The following is a 12,572-nucleotide window of genomic DNA, read 5'->3' as shown; positions in this document are numbered from 1 at the left end:
TTTATTCCAAAAGCCCTACAGTTATTTGGATCGTAGTGCCAAGTAGCTTAGCAGATATCACACCAATAGTATATGATGGAGTCGGTCACACTGCAGACATCATTTCAGTTCTTATTTGAAAGCTCATTCTCGAGTGTCCTTCCACCTCTGAAATGTTATAGTTCCATATAAAAAAAAATCCCGTAGTTACTGTTCAATGAAAAGTAATTTGATTATTCTGCAATATGCCTCTCTTCTTCTCTGGAGATAATGTTTTTTTTCTATTATTAACTTTGGGAAAAGAGACATCGATTACTTCTTTAAACCTCAACTATTTGAAGTTTAACATTTAGCTAGCCTCAATTTTTTTAAAAAAAGAAAAACACTTTAATCATCTAGACTATGAAAATTGAATAGAATAGGTATTCATAAATAATCTCAACACTCGACTAGAAAGTGCTTTATCTTAAAGACTCTTTTCTATTATCTTCAAGAAGAGAACAAGAGTATCTCCTTGCTAATTCATTTTGCAAAGTGTAAGTCATTGCCCTTCACAAAGGGAGAAAAAGATGTATAAAAAAGCCATGAACACTATTCAAATTCATTGCCTCTTCCAGGTGCGGGTAATTGAGTTGCCTCAAGATCAATATGAAACTGCCTAGGATACAGAAAGTCAATAGCTACTTCCAAAGTCAGGTCTGTCTAGTTTAGGTATCTACAAAAGCAGAATCTTCAGCTGCTGCTTCAGAACAAATCTGAATCTGCATAACAAAACTTGAAATTGAATTCTATAAAGCAAGAGCTCCCTAAGTATCAGATTTTGATACAAAAATGTTTAGGGAGTCCCCTGTTGAGCAAATAACATTACTTGATATTTTCTGGACCCTGAAGTGGCGCTGAATGAACCATATATTTGATTGCATTTGATGACATTTGATTTTAAAAACAAGGTCTCTGTCCAAGGTTAGTATTTCTAGGTTCCTAAAATTAGTTCAAAGTATTATCTTTGAAAGAAAAAGTAATTCAATGACACTATATTTTCATGAAAACAATTTACTTTCTTATTATTATAACACTGGAATATTGCATAATAACCTCTCCTTTGTTTACTATGTGTTGGAAATGAATGTGATAATATCCAAAATACTTTAATTTTGTGAAACTCTCACACTGGTAATTTTGGGGAGTAGAAAACACTGCCGCCTCCCTCAACAAAAGAGTTTCCATTTGACGATAAATGGAAAAGTCCATATTGGAATTGGTACTTGAAACTGGAATACTAATTTTAATCCCCAATTCTCACATTCTCCTGGGGACCACTTGCTAATTACCACTGCAACCACCACCTTGTCCTGTGTGAGGGTGCTGAGAAGAATACTACTTTCTGTTTGTAGTTCTGTAACCATTCCACAGAACCAATCTTAATTCTACATAGTCCAATTGAACCTTTTGTGGAAGGCAAAGAAATCAAAATAAGCAATGAACACATAGAATTTTGTGTGATAACAATATAAAATAGAGCATTAACATTCTCTGGCAAGCATCTGAGGCCCATGGGCTGTATCTTTCTCTGACTCCTCACTTATATTTATGTGATGGTAGCAACATACCACTTTTCACTTTTAAAAAGGGGCTTGGAAAGACACAGATGTTTTTAAGTGCCATTTTTGTACCTTCCATTCCCTGTATCTTTAAAAAATGGTTAACAGTGGAATTTCCAACTTGTCCAAGGAGCCTCAGAATCACCTAGAGTTTGCACTACTGGAAAGACTTACCTGTGAGGGTAATGTATGTGTGTAGTGCAGGATGGAGCAGAAGGAAGATTCCTTGATAAAAAGACTCAAAGTCTGTGCAACGATCTAGTAGTTCCTAAGATTACATAGTTCATTTTATTAGGCAGTTAAAGTCAATTAACGCTTAACAATTAGGTCTGTAAACAATGCTTCCTAAAATCTGAGAAATATTTTTATTGGATATATAAACTTGGACAAAAGAAAATAAAAGAAACAACTATTGTATTCATTAATTTTTTCCTAAATCACTTGAAACATCTACCTCTGGATTCCAGAGGCAGAGTCCTTATTTTCTTACCCTTCGGTTTATTCACTGGTGATAATACTGGCTTGTTATTTTAAGTGGCCCTCTTTAGTTCTTAAATATATTGTAAGTTTCTACAAAATAGGAGAAAGCCCTGTGTTTATAAACCACTCACTACGTCTGCCAGTATAAGTTTTGAAGGAAGAGCAAGTCAGCTTTGGCAATAGGCTTCACGTTGAATTTTGGCTCCATAAGACAACAGCTCATGATACTGGCAACTGAGGAATGCCTGAGACTTAGTTTCCTCTTTCATGAAATTAGAAAACTAACTACCTCACAGAGTTCTTGTGAGACTTGAAAATGATACATACACCAAATGCCTAGCTCAGTGTCTGGAACAAAATAGGTGATTAATAACCAATTTCAAATTAATATGATTAAAGGGATATATCAAAACATTTTATGACCTCTGCTGCTGTATGTCATTTCCATTCCTCAGTGGATTATAGCAAGTTCCATTTTTGTGTGTGAATTTAATGTTAGAAATAACAATAATTCAGGTAATTTTTTAATATCTGCAGGTTTTTTAATAGTTAGAAAGTGCTAGAGCACTTTACCAAAAAGGCTTATAGGACTCTTTCTATTGTCTTGCACCTATAGATAAGGAAACCACATCAGCAATTCTGAGAGAGTGTCCTGCTTTATAGTGCTAAAATTAAAGCACCAAAATCATTTTTTCTTACTTTTTCCCTTCCTCCTTTCCTCTCTTCCTCTCTTTCTCTCTTCCTCTGCCCTACTCCTTCCCTCCTTCCTTTCCTCCTACTCTCCTTATTCTCTACTTTTCTTTCTTTTTCTTCTTTGGAAAGAATGAAGCTAAATATAATTGATGGGCTATCTGTTTCTTCGATTTTAATTAAAACAAAAATTCTGACAGATCTTTCACTTTATTATACTGAAATTTCTAATTGAAATAATTTGTTTCTCAGCTTTCTGTTAAAATAAAAAGGAATACTTAAAAATACCTGTGATGCTGGGTTTTAGGGACTACATCTATTGTAGGAGTAATGAAGATACTCTATTGAGATTTTTAAAATATCTGAGTATTTTAGAAGTATAATAAGGAGCAGATCATTCTATCTTGATAAAATTATATGTATGGTATGTCTGTTATGAAATATGTCATCATCACAGTTCTATTTAAGGGAAATTGTTCTAACTCATTGACTCCTTTTTTGATAGAATTACAAGTCCACTTATACTGTAATGTGGGCAAATACATGGAAAGGGCCAAAGAGAAACAGTAGATTGAACAGAAGTCATTTGTGAGCTAGCACCATTAGGCCTTGAATAGCAAAGATACCTTTTGAAGATGGGTCTCTAGTTTTGCCTTGTATGCCATGACTCCTTCAGATGAAACAGATCCTAGCTGCATGTACTAGAATTTCTTCTGCTTGGTAATTTGTCCTTTATTGGGTTCCCTGCATGGGCACTACCTCCTTTAACCTGAGGTGAGTCATGAAAATGTATGGCTTGCACACAGATATTTCTAAAACAAATCTCGTATTTAACTTTAGTGAGACACATTGTCAGTAAAGACTCATTTTGATGTAACAGAAGTAATTAAAAACAGATTATTAAGTATTCAATAGATTATAATAACATATGGGCTGTAGATGTGTTTATTTTTTTAAAAAAGCATTGGTGATAAAATTATAATGCTCTTAAACGTTTCTAATTCAATTATTTACTTAAAATTTTCTAATTAAAGTATTTAAATATTTAAAATTATTAGTTATAACAAGTATCTGCAAAAGCAGAGAGACCTACATTCTCTACCATTAGTCTTCATTCTTACTTTCTTTTCTGCAACAACACAGAATACTCTGGAGTCTAAATTATCTTAATTAGATGAAATTAAAGTAGATTTCTTTATCTATTAATTAACAAACCTGGGATTTAGCAATACTGCAATAAGCATTATGTTATCTCTCTGAGAAATTGTTACATTTTTGATATAATTTATCTAAATTTCATTTAACCTGATTTCCCCTGAATTTTAACCTATTTTCTGATTTTAATCCATATTTCAGCAAAAATGCATGCAGGTTCAATCCATAGACTTTTCTTTATCCCCACATGTAAGCTGGCATTGCACCAAATCATCTGCTTTAGAAACATGTTGAAAAAATACTAAATTCAGGTATGGTCCATATATTCTGCACTTCAAATGCTGTTTGAATATAAATGTTATCCCAATGACTTGGATTACAGGTTAGGTAAGCAATCTGTTAGGAACTCATAATAGCTCTTTTAAGGCAGGGACTTATAGTTGATACATCTTTCTTCATCTTTCATTTCATATCAAAGTTTCCTTTATTGGCCTGGATATGGGCCACTCAAGGCCACAGTATTGAGCAGTGCTGGTGAAGAATGGCATCAGCATCAGCTTTATATATTAGAAATAAGATATCTCCTAACTTTCTCTTTTAGCTCTCTTTCTGTGCTTCCTTTTAGAACTTTTTTGGACTTGATTTATTTCATTTATGCTGAAAAGAGTTGACCATTTTTAAAGCATATGATAAAATTCTTGCCTTGAAGCCATTTATTGATGTTTTAGTGAAATAATGCTTACATGCACACAGCCCTTGGGGAATATGAGAGTTTTTCCACTGATCTCATTACCACCTCTCTCTCATTGACTGAATCTTCTCTACATTCTTCCCAGAAAATTTATCATCTTAAATATACCTTTCTTTCTGTCATTTCTCTTTTCAAAAACCTTCAGTCACTCTCAAGTGGCTGAGTTACTCCCCAGAGTGTTACAAAGAATTGTAAATTCATGTAGACACCATGTACTGAAGGCAGACTAAATAAATATCTTGCACAAGTAGGCGCTATTATATTCCAAATATGTGGGTTGATGTTAGTCAAATATTCATTTTATAAGTTGCTTAATTTTTAACTTGTGGATATTATACATAGTTCTCAATAGTCAGTTTTACCTATATTCCTAGCACACTCACAGGCACACACACAAATTCACAAATACAACCACTCAACAAATGCACACACAGACACATGATTGAGAATGATACACATATGATTGCTATTTTCTTTTTTTTCTTTTTTCTTTTTGACAGGGTATTGCTCTGTTGCCCAGGCTGGAGTGCAGTGGCACGATCTTGTCTCACTGCAACCTCCACCTCCCAGGTTCAAGCAATTCTCCTGCCTCAGCCTCCCGAGTAGCTGGAATTACAGGCATGTGCCACCATGCCCAGCTAATTTTTGTATTTTTAGTAGAGATGAGGTTTCACCATGTTGGCCAGGCTGGTCTAGAACTCCTGACCTCAGGTGATCCGCCCGCCTCGGCCTCCCAAAGTGCTGGGATTACAGATGCGAGCTACCGTGCCCGGCCCGATTGCTATTTTTAATTTGCAGTTGAGAAAGTGAAGTAAAGAGAAGTTAAATAACTTCGTTGCACAGTGTTAACACATCTAAGTAGTAAATTGGGAATATGTAAACTTAGGAATTTCAGTTCAGCTATGAATACTTTTAATCACACATCCAGTCCAACTACTATTTTATGGGGGGGGGGCATAAAATTATTTTTTATTTTTAAAACCCTCGTACTTGAAAAGTTTGAAATCCAATACTGTAAAGAATTAAGCACCTAATTATTATTTCACAAATTATTGAAAATTTTGCTACAATAATTTCCTAATTGGGTTTCATATAGAGTAGTTTCAGGGAATATTAACAAAGATGCAATGTAAGAAGCTGTTTGTGGTCATGTAATCTTAGAAAAAAGACTGAAACTGTGTATTAGTTCATTCTCATGCTGCTATACAGGACTGCCCATGAGTGGATATTTAAAGGAAAGAGGTTTTTTTTTTTTTTTTTTTTTTTTTGAGACGGAGTCTCGCTCTGTCGCCCAGGCTGGAGTGCAGTGGCGCGATCTCGGCTCACTGCAAGCTCCGCCTCCCGGGTTCACGCCATTCTCCTGCCTCAGCCTCCCGAGTAGCTGGGACTACAGGCGCCCGCTACCACGCCCGGCTAATTTTTTGTATTTTTAGTAGAGACGGGGTTTCACCGTGTTAGCCAGGATGGTCTCGATCTCCTGACCTCGTGATCCGCCCGCCTCGGCCTCCCGAAGTGCTGGGATTACAGGCGTGAGCCACCGCGCCCGGCCAGGAAAGAGGTTTAATTGACTCACAGTTCTGCATGGCTGGGGAGGCCTCAGGAAATTCACAATCATGGCAGAAGTGAAAGAGAACACATCTTTCTTCACAAGATGGCAGGAAGGAGAAGTGCTGAGCAAAAGGGGAAAGAAACACTTATAAAACCACCAGACCTCATGAGAACTCACTATTATGAGAACGGCATGGGGGTAACCACCCCAGTGATTCAATTATGTCCCACTGGATCCCTGCCATGACACGTGGGGATTATGGGAACTACAATTCAAGATGAGATTTGGGTGTGAACACAGACAAACCATATCATTATGCCCCAGGCCCCTCTCATATCTCATGTCCTCACATGTCAAAACACAATTAAGCCTTTCCAACACTCCCTCAAAGTCTTAATTCATTTAATCATTAACTCCAATACTCAAGTCCAAAGTCTCATCTCTGACAAGGCAAGTCTCTTCCACCTATGCTCATGAAAATTCAAAAGAAAGTTAGTTACTTCCTAGATGCAATGGGGGTACAGGCATTGGGTGAATATACCTGTTCAAAAGGGGAGATACTGGCCAAAACACAAGGGCTACAGGTCCCATGCAACTCTGAAATTCAAGAGGGCAGTCATTAAACCTTAAAGTTCCAGAATGATTTCCTTTGACTCCATGTCTCACATCCAGGTCACGCTGATGCAAGAGGTGAGCTTACGTGGCCTTGGGTAGCTCCACCCCTGTGACATTTCAGGTTACAGCTCCCCGCTTAGCTGCTTTTGCAGGCTGGCATTGAGTGTCTTTGGGTTTTCCAGGTGCACAATACAAGCTGTTGGTGGATCTACCATTATGGGGCCTAGAGAAAGGTTGCCCTCTTCTCATGGATCCACCAGGCAGTGCCCCAGTGGGGACTCTGTGAGGGGGCTCTGACCCCTCATTTCCCTTCCCCCCTTCCCTAGCAGAAGTTCTCCATGAGAGCTCTGCCTCTGCAATAGACTTCTGCCTCGACATCCAGGTGTTTCCATACATTCTCTGAAATCTAGGCAGAGATTCCCAAACCTTAATTCTTGTCTTCTGCACACATGCAGGACCAACACCATGTGGAAGCTGCCGAGGCTGGAGGCTTGCACCTCTGAAGTAACATTCTGAGCCCCTTTACTTGGCTGGAGTGGCAGGAAAGCAATCCAGAGGCTGCACACAGCAGGGGGGCCCTGGACCTGCTGAAGAAACCATTTTTTCCTCCTAGGCCTCTGGGCCTGTGATGAGAGGGGCTGCTGTGAAGTTCTCTCACATGCCCTGGGGACATTTTCCCCATTGTCTTACTGATTAATATTCAGCTCATCATTACTTATGCAAATTTCTGCATCAGGCTTAAAGTTCTCCCCAGAAAATGGGGTTTTCTTTTCTATTGCATTGTCAGGCTGCAAATTTTCCAATCTTTTATGTTCTGCTTCCTCTCGAATGCTTTGATGCTTAGAAATTTCTTCTGCAAGATACCGTAAATCATCTCTCTCAAGTACAAAGTTTCACAATCTCTAGGTCAGGGGGCAACATGCTGCCGGTCTCTTTGCTAAAGCACAAAAACAGCCACCTTTGCTCCAGTTCCCAAGAAGTTCCTCATTTCTGCCAGAGACCACCTCAGCCTGGACTTCATTGTCCATATCACTATTAGCATTTTGCTCAAAGTCATTCAACAAGTCTCTAGGAAGTTCCAAACTTGCACATATCATTCTGTCTTCTTTTGAGCCCCGCAAACTGTTCCAGCCTCTGCCTGTTGCCCAGTTCCAAAGTTACCTCTGCATTTTCTGTTATCTTTATCACAATGCCCCACTTCCAGTACCAATTTACTGTATTAGTTTATTCTCACATTGCTATAAAGGACTGCCTGAGACTGGGTAATCTATAAAGCAAAGATGTCTAATTGACTCACAGTTCCACATGGCTGGGGAAGCCTCAGGAAATTTACACTTACCGCAGAAGGTGAGGCAAATGCATCCTTCTTCTTATGATGGCAGGAAGGAGAAGTGCCGAGCAAAAGGGGGAAAAGCCCTTATACAATCATCAGATCTCATGAGAATTCATGATCACAAGAAAAGCATGAAGGTAACAACCCCCATGATTCAATTACGTCCCACCAGGTCCCTCCCATGACATGTGGGGATTATGGGAACTACAATTCAAGATGAGATTTGGGTAGGGACACAGCCAAACCATATCATACTGTTATTCACACAGTGGAGATTCACAATGTATATCAGTATATTAAATTATGTGGGGAGCTCAGCATGAATACAACTGTTCTTCATTTTCCTATTTCTGTATTTTCCACTAATTGGAAAATAACTCAAATTTTGGAGTATACTTATTGAATAGTGTTTTTTAGCAGAACAGTTGGGGAAACCAGGATCCAAAGACAGTTTCCAGTCTTTCATTCAATGGCTGTCCCAAAGAGCCACCAAAAGTTTAGCCTTGAGCAGACCTCATTCTTTCTCATTTCTGTGCATTTCTTCACTCTGTTAGCCACTAAATGTATTTTCCACCCCAAATCTAAAATTTGCCATCACTTAATGTACTGTTAATTTCCCACATTGTTCAGGAATATTTGACAAAGAAGTCTCCAACCCATGGGAGCCTCCTTTACAAAACTTAATTGGAAAGGAATCACACATTGCCTTGTGACATTCTTACACTCCATGTTCCTGTCTTATTACACAAACTGTAGTATTAGGTCCTGTTCGCAACTATGGCTACTTATCCTTTACAAATAATTTACATACTTAATCCAGTTTTTTGTTTGTTTTTGCAAATAGTAGGTACTCAAATATGTATTGCTATGATAGAAAATATATTGCTATGTATGCAATGTAACTAAATGTTATTTTGTTAAGACAATAAAAATTTTGAGTGCCCAGAGAGAGGGAAGAGTAACAATTTAGTTCTTCTCTTTTAGCTGTATCTATCAGTTTATTCCAGAATCATTTTGATGATAAAACAACTCTAAACCTCAGAGACTTCCAACAAAAACAAAAAATGTCTGTATCTATGCTGGGCAGGCTGGAACTCTGCTATGGTTTATTCATAATTTGGAAGCTGAGGCTAAAAGAATAGCCCCTATCTGGGACTTTGCATTTATTATGGCTCAGAGAAAAGAGAACTTGTTGAAACTAATCAATGAACTTGAAAGTTTCTGCTCAGAGGTGCATATAACAGATAACATTTCATAACCAAGCCAGATGTGGATGAGATAAATATAATTCTCTAGGAAGAAAGAAAAAGGCATATTATCTTAAAATACTGCAAACTACTACAAAATCTAATTTTTGATGCTAAGTAAGCCTTTTGTAAAGTTTGTTTTTTGAAACAAAAAGATTGAGTGAAAATATTTTTCTGCATAATAAATGGTGCAGATAAAAGCCTGATCGAGTTGAATTTTGAATATATTTTATTCAAAATAGTTATTTATGGAGGTAAAAATATTTTGACTAAAAGCTTTTCTTTTAAGGAAAGTTAGTAACTAAGTAACAAGGCAAAATTTGTCCCTGCTGTATGTCCATTACCAGGATAAGTGTGGTTAAATTAGAAACCCTGGAAGTTAATATCTATCTTCACATGAAGTATACATTCTGCTATATGTTCTTGGTAGAGTTAATGGTGAGTAGGTTTTATATAACAAATATATTTATTTGGAAATTTAAGTAAAACATTGAAATAACATTATATAAAATATATTGATCAGTTTTGGAGTCATGGGTGGTAAAAACACACAATCACTTTTTTTCTAAATTATGTGCAAAAACACACATTTTTGCCCACATGTGAACGTTCAAAATTCACTTGAGAGCTAGATATATAAAGCCTAGGAAGTTCATTACTGCTATTCCCTAGTGATTTGTCTAGAGGAAAAAATTAACAGCATTTCAGAGAAGCATCAAAGTAATGACACTGAAGGTTTTTTTAAATGCTTTTATTCTCATATTCAAAGCTGCAAAAAATAACAAAAACAGTTACGTAGGTCAGTGGTGGATAAATTGGCCTGGTGTGACGTTGATCATTCTACAGCCCAATTAAAAAAATGGTAGATGGGGACGGGAGTACAGAATATAACGAGGAGAATGCTGGCATTTTCTGTATCTCAAGAAAAAAATGCAATTGAATTTCCTCATTTATATCAAGTGTCACTAATTATAATTAGCCCACATTTCTAGAAAAATTGCTATGTAATCTTTGAATGTTAAAAACAGATACGGGGATAATTAAAACTTAACACCAGCCACTAGTATGCTGTACAACTTTCACAAGGTTTTGCTAGGCATCTGATCTATAAAATGAGAACAACAATATATTCTGAAGTATTACTACTATGGAGGTTTAGTTTATACTACTTCTAATGTATTAATATTATTTTTATTTCATAAATACGTCAGAAGGTAATTGTATACATATACAGTTGGCTCCCCGTGTCCATGGGTTCTGCACCTGCAGATGCATCCAACCATGGATTAAAAATACTTGGAAAAAAAAAACAGAGCAATACAAATGAAAAATACCGTATAACAACGATTCACATAGCATTTACGTTACATTAGGTATTACAAGTAATCAAGAGATGATTTAAAGTACATGGAAGGATGCGTGTAGGTTATATGAAATACTACATCATTTTATGTAAGGGATTTGAACAGCCTCGAATTTTGGCATCTGAAGAGGTTCCTGGAAGCAATTCCCCAGGGATAAAAAGGAAAAACTGTATTAAGTTTAAAACTACTCAATATATTAGATGCATAAATTACTTAGTGCGTAGCTTTAAAAAAAAACACTTTGCAGTTATAAATTTGAATGGAAATACTTATTTTGATAATTGCTTTTTAAAGTATTTTGCATACCTGTCTATTGCCAGTGCTTTTCTGAGGATAAGTTTAAATCATTCATAAATTAGACATCAAAATACCTGTTGCATTCTAAAATAAAGTACTAAATATATAGATTATACCTATATACCTAATATTTTAAAGTATTAAATCTAGAGATTATACCTACATATCCAGATATTATTTATATATACCTACATATATATGCACATATATAGATATATATGTAGGTATATATAAATAATGTTATGTATTATATATATACCTACATATATATTATATATACCTACATATATATACATATATACATATATACCTACATATATATTATATATACCTACATATATATGCACATATATAGATATATATATGTAGGTATATATAAATAATGTTATGTATTATATATATACCTACTTATATATTATATACACCTACATATATATACATATATACCTACATATATATTATATATACCTACATATATATACATATATACATATATATGTAGTTATATATGTAATATATAACATTCAGATATATACATATATATGTAGGTATATATATAGTATATAACATTATTCAGAACATTTACAAGCTTAAATGCTTTAAATGTAAATATGTCAAGAGGGTTATGACTTATCAAAAAATTTACTGATGAAATTGAAAATAATATATGCTTAATTCTTTAAAATCAAAGTTTCTCTCTAAGCTCTGAATTCAATGCTGCTAACATTTTTTCAAATTTCATGTTTTGGTGCCTAAAGTCTGTTGAGTTTAGTGATGGAAACCAAACTCTATTGGACATGACAACCAACTTGATAAGGGTGTAAATCAATCTAGAAAACATGGAAAAAGCTTGACATTTTTTTCTTTAATTAAGTGATCTGTAGGGTTTTTTTTTTTTTTTTTGCTTCAAAGCAATTGCTACCCACTCACATTTTTTAATGCATTTGAGTAAACCTACATTGTTCTCTTAAGCCAACATATTTAAAAGCCATTGAAGCCATTTCTTTTGTTGTTTCAATGTCTTAGGATATAGAATGTTCATATTGAAACCTTTTAATGTTTAAATAAAAGTAGATGCAATAAACGGCCACTCACATTTTCTGATTAATAACAGGGCTTTGAATGAGGGGGAAAATGCCACCCACATACTATTGTCTTTTTCCTGCAGCCTAATCACTCACTTGTATTGTCTTTTCTGATTGATTTGTCATTTGGTGGCAGCCGAACTGTGTGTTTGAAGATCTTTTGTATAGATTTAATCAGGAAATGGAAATCGCGTCTTTGATTGACACTAATAATTTATAATCATTTGCCCTAGCTGAAACAGCTGTATCACTTTAAGTTTCTGTAAAAGAAAAGCCCTTTAAATGTCTTTACCTTTTCATTTCAAACCAATTATGTAGGTAGTCATGGGGGAAAATCTGTCAATTTGGAATAATGTATATTGCATTACAATTTTTAAATAATAAAGTAAAAACATTTCCCTGTTTGTGCATAAGCGTACCTTAAAT

At 35.5% G+C, this 12,572-nt stretch overlaps 1 long non-coding RNA gene across 2 annotated transcripts in view; it reads left to right on the top strand.

Moving 5' to 3' along the window:
- Positions 1 to 12,572, top strand: part of LOC134809575 (uncharacterized) — a 168,394-nt gene that overhangs the window by 95,307 nt on the left and 60,515 nt on the right. The window lies entirely within an intron of this gene.

This window comes from Pan troglodytes, chromosome 2, assembly GCF_028858775.2.
Source record: "Pan troglodytes isolate AG18354 chromosome 2, NHGRI_mPanTro3-v2.0_pri, whole genome shotgun sequence".
Classification (NCBI taxonomy): Eukaryota; Metazoa; Chordata; class Mammalia; order Primates; family Hominidae; genus Pan; species Pan troglodytes.
This window is presented reverse-complemented; position numbering and strand designations above follow the sequence as displayed.